This window comes from Mytilus trossulus, chromosome 4 (assembly GCF_036588685.1).
Source record: "Mytilus trossulus isolate FHL-02 chromosome 4, PNRI_Mtr1.1.1.hap1, whole genome shotgun sequence".
Classification (NCBI taxonomy): Eukaryota; Metazoa; Mollusca; class Bivalvia; order Mytilida; family Mytilidae; genus Mytilus; species Mytilus trossulus.
In genome coordinates, this window is record NC_086376.1 from 5349049 (window position 1) to 5356337 (window position 7289).

The 7289-nt window shown below is 32.2% G+C and overlaps 1 protein-coding gene across 3 annotated transcripts in view; it reads right to left on the reverse strand.

Annotated features, from left to right (window-relative positions):
* Positions 1–974, reverse strand: part of LOC134714533 (uncharacterized) — a 37586-nt gene extending 36612 nt beyond the window's left edge. The window contains exon 1 of one of the 3 annotated variants that reach the window (XM_063575853.1): positions 854–939. The gene's annotated coding sequence lies outside the window, so the exon portion shown is untranslated. Of the gene's footprint in view, positions 1–627; positions 718–853 lie in introns of those variants that run through there. The other 2 variants (XM_063575852.1, XM_063575851.1) reach the window with 2 other exon arrangements.
* Positions 975–7289: the final 6315 nt, after the last annotated feature.

Consider the following 7289-nt stretch of genomic DNA (forward strand, 5'->3'; position numbering starts at 1 on the left):
TCTGGATCTGGCCCCCTTTACAAGTATAATAATGTCATTGATTTCAAATAAGTACCATAAAGACTCTCCCTCCCTTCCCCCATTTGAGTTTTCAATCATTTTTTTTTTTAATTTTACCTTTTTATGCTTTTTACTGTCATTCATACAGCATGTATCATTAATTATGTCACAGATAACCAATTTGGATTTAAAATGAATGAGGGTAAATCAAGTGTGTTCACCCTATTATACAATGAAGCTTAATATATATATATATATATATATATATACATGTATGGATGAAGGACCCATGAGAAATTTCTTCAATTTGATCTTGAACAAGTAAAATCTAAATCCAAAATGTGTTTACTAGGTATCTTGCATAAACATGCTGAAATAAAATCCAAATCAGGAACAGATCCAGCTAAGGGAGTCCAATGATCTCCATTTTTTAACACTGACATGCAAGTCATATAAAAAGGGGGGTTATAACCATAAAGCCCATTTCAAAAGAATTAATTGTCAAACAAAAAGATGGGATCCAACTAAAGGAACATCCCCTGGATCTGCCACTGCAAATGATAAATGATAAATTATAAATTACAAACCTTTTGCATCACTACAAAAAACTTTGCAAAATTTCCTTACCATATATTTACATCATCCTTAAGGAACAAATACATCTATATGAGGAAGTTTACTTATACACTGTAAAAATGATACAAGTGCAACTTATAAAAGGGAAATAATTAAATGTATATCTACTTTCGTATTTGATGGTATCTTTAGGCAAACAGAAAGTTATGAAGTAAATTCGTGAATAAGATGAGCAATCACAGCTTGAATCAAGTAAACAATCAAAGAGAATATGTACTTTACCAAAGCTAAGAAACCATTATTGCTTATATGTGTCTTAAAATTCCTTTTAACTTTTTTCCTGTGTACAACTGAAAATGGGAAGTAGAAAATAAGAATTTCCCATTTCTAAATATAGAATCATCGTCACGTGATATATTACCGATGAGTGTGGTTAAAAAATAGATTTTAGGCCTACTGTTTCTTTATCAATAGTTTTTTTACTCAGAAAAAAATCAGGGCACATGGGTCCGTATAACACTTATCAATTCAAAGTTTTATAAAGTTTTGAAATTTTAGAGTTTGGGAATTTTTATCAAAGTTTTAAAATATCAAAATCCAAATTGTGTAAAAGTTTTGAAATTTTGAAATTTAAAACAAATAATTAAAATTCAAATGTACTTCTAAATATCGTGTATAAATTTCGAAAAAAAATCAAAAATAGAATAGGGGCGAAAAGAAGGGTACCTGTAAACACGGCTCTGATTTCAATCATTCTTATTTGGGTCATTATAAAAAAAACATGCAAAACTATTTTATTGGGTCTTTTTAAGTCACAGACATGAAAATATATCAAAATAACACTTGCATATGTAAGATATGAATGTTTTGTGATGCACAATATACAGTTTACAGTATGAAATGTTATAAAAACATCTTTAAATTACTCTTCATTTTTTCCATTGCATATTTCTGAATATCGTTGATACCATACTAAAGAGTAGCGGGACACATTTAAATGTTTAAAACAATGACATCATTTTTCAAAATGATACCTCGTCGAAATTTGCACTTTTTTGGATAATAACCCAGTTAGGAATAAATAGCACGAAATATATAGAATCATTTTTAATTGCAAAATAAATAATAAAAAGAAGAAGTCAAGACATATATTAGACATCAAATGGGATAACAGTATCCTGAAATTTTAATCGGGTTTTGCATCTATCAAAAAATATTTAAACCTATTTAAACTGGCATCAAATAAGTTGATATCAATCTCTAATATAAGGTTAGCGTTTGAGATATATAATTCAGAGCTATTTGGTGCTCAACATTTAGAAATACCAATGAAAACTGACCACCTCGCAGTCAGTATAGGCCAAATAGTATTATTCGCCTTCTTGACGTTCCTGATGAAGGACTTACGTGATCCGGAAATAACGCTTCGTTCGCATGAAAATTAAATATGAAAGACATGAGCTGTAAACTGCCACATCATAGTATTATGGAACAAACAATTTAACTTCAAAAAAGGGGGAGGGGTATGCTTTTATCCTAAAAATGTACTGATTCCCAGATTGAGGGGGGGTCTATTGTAAAGCAGAGAACGAAAAAAATATTCTGAATCCAGATTTTCCCAATACATTTGTACCTTGTAGTGTCAAATTTTGAATAAAATAATTTAACTGATAGCGATGGAATTCTTAATCAACATTTTCGCACATTGGCGAAAAACAATGTCTGACTCCGACAAAAATACATATAAGTTCCCTGGAATTTAAATGGTTGCTCCCTTATAGACAACACATATTACAGTTTATTGAGTTATTGGGCTGAATGTTGCAAAATAGTGGACGTCATATTTGTTTTAATTGGAAAGAAATTACCGGTACATGTGTATGAAATGATAAAATTTTAAAGACGAACATCGTTAGGGTTTATTGATCTTTATTGTTGATTTTGATGGAAAATTGTTTAGAATAGATTATTAACCTCTATCCCAAATAGACTTGCCCCTTAATATAATTACATTTTGGCGCATAATTTTATATACTTTGGCGTCAAACTTGTCAAAATACGTATCATGGAATGTATTGCTTATTCTTGTAGAGTCTCACGTGAAACAATACATTTATTCTAACCAGGCGCGGATCCAGAGGGGGGGTCCGGGGGTTGGAACCCCCCTTTTTTTGGACGATCAATGCATTTGAATGGGGGCATGTAGTTGGAACCCTCCCTTTGTCCCCTTTTTGAAATGGCTGGATCCGCCCCTGCTAACTGTTTATCAGGGCTCGTTGCGACAGACAAACCTACACCAATGTTGTGGAGATTTGACATGACTACTTCATGAAATATATGCAATGGCGTTGTCAGTTGATTTTGGAATTATGGGTTTAAAAGTCACTTTAATATCTTTCGCCACTCTGCTTATTAATGCAATTACTAGTATGTTTAGTATCAACCTTTCTGCGCTCATGGCCGTGCGATCAATTCTCAATCGATTCACGACTTTTGAACAGGTGTATACTTCTGTTGCCTTTACTTATCATCAATGCATACCATGCAGCTCAAAATACTTCGTATTGATTAATTGATTTTTAGTGAATCAACGTCTTGTGGCAAGTATTTCATGCATTTTCAGGACTACTATGCAGTGACTACATTTAAATAATAACCAGCAATAAGTGTCCTTAACTATATTATTGTATTTCAGTTTATTGAGATATCTTTACACAAGACAGAATTCGTTCCATATTATTAGTCAACCTTTTTTGGATGTAGATGCTTGAGTTATCAAAAAAAAAAGCAGACGGTCACCAACAGGCCTTAAAGCAGCGAAAAACTTTTGCACCCGGAGTTTGAAGATTGAACGTAAATATTTCCGGTGCCAAACAATTGGTTTAGTGGAAATACCAAGAGAGAAAATTGAAGAATGAAAACAGTTAAATACGAAAACCGGCTATGTGTTTAGATGCACACTATTAAAAAAATTGTAAGGGTTCCGCGGAACCCAGTGTCTCGCCTACTTTTGCTGTAAATTCCAGGCTCAACAAAATCGAGGGAAAAAATCAATAAAAATATTCTGCTTGATACTATCTTTTGATTGTAAGAAGAATCTGTTCAAGTTTGGTAAAAATCCAGGATAGTTTATGAATCTAATAAATATTTTAAAAACTTTTAACTGCAGACTGGATGTAATGTTAACTGGAAGAAAAACTAAGTCCATTTATAAGTAAAATACATATACACAGGTACAAAATATTAACAAAATTTCCTTCTATATACTAGCTTTTGATCATTAACAAGCTTCTGTCCAACTTTGGTACAAATTAAAAATAGTATACCCACAGAGTGAATGTAATGTTTTCCCGCAGAAAAACTAAGTCCATTGATAAGTAAAATACGAATAAAACGGAATTTTATTTATACAAAATTTACTTCTGGATACTATCTAATGATCATAAACAAGCTTCTGTCCAAGTTTGGTAGAAATCCAGGATAGTTTAAGAAAGATATTAAAATTTCAAAAACTTTAACCATAGAGTGAATGTAATGTTTTCCCGCAGAAAAACTAATAGATATAGGAAGATGTGGTGTGAGTGCCAATGAGACAACTCTCCATCCAAATAACAATTTAAAAATTAAACCATTATAGGTTAAAGTACGGCCTTCAACACGGAGCCTTGGCTCACACCGAACAACAAGCTATAAAGGGCCCCAAAATTACTAGTGTAAAACCATTCAAACGGGAAAACCAACGGTCTAATCTATATAAACAAAACGAGAAACGAGAAACACGTATATATTACATAAACAAACGACAACTACTGTACATCAGATTCCTGACTTAGGACAGGTGCAAACATTTGCAGCGGGATTAAACGTTTTAATGGGCCCAAACCTTCTCCCTTTTTCTGAAACAATAGCATAACATCACAACATATAAAAACATACGATAAAATATCAATTAGCAGACTTAACTCAATCAAAAAACGTATGATTACACAAAGAACGAATAAATTTGATCTGCGATATCTGAATACAAATGCACAGTTAATTAAATATTAGAGACAAACAGTTATGACCAAAAGGCTATCAAATAAATTCAAACACACTGAGAAATATTTAACCAATCAATGTTCACTTTAGAAAAAAACCCGTTTTTTTTATAATCTTGAAGTTTATACAAATGTTGTAAGAATAAGTGAAAAATTGAAGATATTACAAATAATCAAAGCTGGTATACAGCCAAGATCCATATAAATAAAAAGTCCATTTATAAGTAAAATATGGAAAAAATGGAATTTTTTTTTCACAAAATTTACTTCTGGATACTATCTTATGATCATAAACAAGCTTCTGTCCAAGTTTGGTACAAATCCAGTATGGTTTAAGAAAGTTATTAAAATTTCAAAAACTTTAACCACAGAGTGAATATTTGTGGACGCCGCCGACGACGACGACGACGGAATGTAGGATCGCTTAGTCTCGCTTTTTCGACTAGAGTCGAAGGCTCGACAAAAAGGGTTAAATTGTTGTAGCATTACAACTTTGAGAAAGACAAAAAAACACTTTTTTTTACAAGTTTGTTTTGTCGTTTTCCCCCAATATGGTTTTACTTACTTTCTAAACGTCTCGTCCTAACTTAGGCTGTTAGTTTTGTTGTTTGACAGTTTGCCATGTTCCTTTAAAGCTGACTATACAGTACGAGTTCATTGTTGAAGGCTGTATGAAGACCTGTAGCCGTGATGTGGTGGTTAGTGCATCGGACTACTAATACAAAGGTTCCTGGTTCGATCCCTGTTTAGGGATGAACATTTTAGGGGACTGAATTTTCGGCTCTCCCTTGAAACCATTTGCGAGTATGGTCTTGGGGGAAACGATGATAGTCGGTCGGAAGGGGACGAAACATGGCTGACCCGTGTTAAGAGAGAGCCATATCTCTTACAAATTAAAGACACCTTTGTAGATTTCAAAAAAAGGACAGGCTAATGCCGCTACAAGGCAGTATTTACAACCGAAAAGTGGAACGGAATTAAAATAAGTTGCAAAACTTGTATCCCAATCCACTTTAAATAAATATTCTTAAACTAAACTAAGACCTGTAGTTAACATCAAAAACTACTACATGTACATCTGTATATATCTTTTTGATTTGGTATTATTTAAGACGGACGGAATTGGTAATACTCATCATGTTATATAATTTTACCAATTTCATAATTCAAAGCAGCGTAGTTCTTATGTTGATGTTATAAGTAATAGATTAGAAAGGTCATCTCTGTGTAAAATTAGAATAGACACAATCTTGCTATTGAAAAGGGCGATAGGTTTACCCACCGATGAACGAGTTTGTAATTGTATGTAAATCAGGTGAGGTAGAAGATGAAAATCACTTTTTACTGAAATGTGAATTTTTTTCCAACTATAGAATTAACTTTAAAACTAAGATTTTAAATATACTTCCTACATGTTGTAGTGAAAATCAGCTAAATATTAATAGTATTATAAATAGTAATTTTTTTAAAGTCCTAAAAGTTACTAGTTCTTATCTGGTGTATAGAAACGAGATTTTAGCTTCTTAATTATAACATATTTAACTACTAGTAACTGTATGCTGTATTCATTGTTGTAATGCACTGTAATATGGGCCTTTGCCAATTATTAGGTCTTTCCACTTTTCTGTGGAAAGACCTATTGTTTTTCTTCTGATTTTTTTTTTTTTTTTTTTTTCTTCCGCCTAATTTTGTTCTTGCGATAAACATTTGTTTCGCAATATGTCGCTTAGATATTTGGTATATGATATCGAACAGTTTATGCGCTTTTGAAATTTACCCTGCGTAAACGAATACTTTTCTTTGTAGGAGTTATCTCCCCAAACACTGTTTTCCTTGTTAGCGCAACTCCTTCGCAACCGTAAAATATTATGACAAATTTATTTTACAAAATTGCTCGTTATATCCTTTGCATGATTTGTCCTATTTTGACCGAAGTGATATGAACGCTCCATATGAGAGTTATTTCCCCTTATGTTTTTGATATAAGTGATATGCATTTCTATCTTGTAAACCATAAGTGCTAAGGACCAAGGATCTTTTGATTTGAGGTCCTTGGTCCAAAAAAATAAAAATTAGGTCAAGGTCAAAGGTCAAGGTCATATTCTAATTTTTTGAATTTGGCTTATTTCCACTAATTTCCAGAAACCGTATAAGATATCGACATATTATTTTTTCTAAATTGTTAGTTGCGACATGTCCTAACACGTAAATTTTGATTGAAAGGGTACGTTAAACGTAAAAGTGAGTTTTCTCCCCTCTTGTATTTAAAAATACGCGTATGGTGATATAAATGATTAACCAAATATAATTAAGACCTATGGTCTTTTGATTTGAGGTCCTTGGTTTATGACCTTGAAATTGATCTCAAGGTCATAGATTAATTTGACGTTCTAGTTTTTGACCTTTGCTTTCAGCTCATATGTATACATGATATAGCCATGAGACTTTTGGCAAAAAGTATCAAACCATTTAACCTTCAAAAAAACAACCGGAAGTGACCTTGTGTAAACCGGAAGTAGCTATTTTTGGTACTTTATTAATAAAAAAAGTATATAGAACCAGATCTTTTTGGAATCAGTGTCATTTGAATATTCAAATATTATCGGAAGTAACATTTTTCAAACCGGTAGTAAACAATTATCTCCCTTATCTATATCTTTTTCCATAGAAACC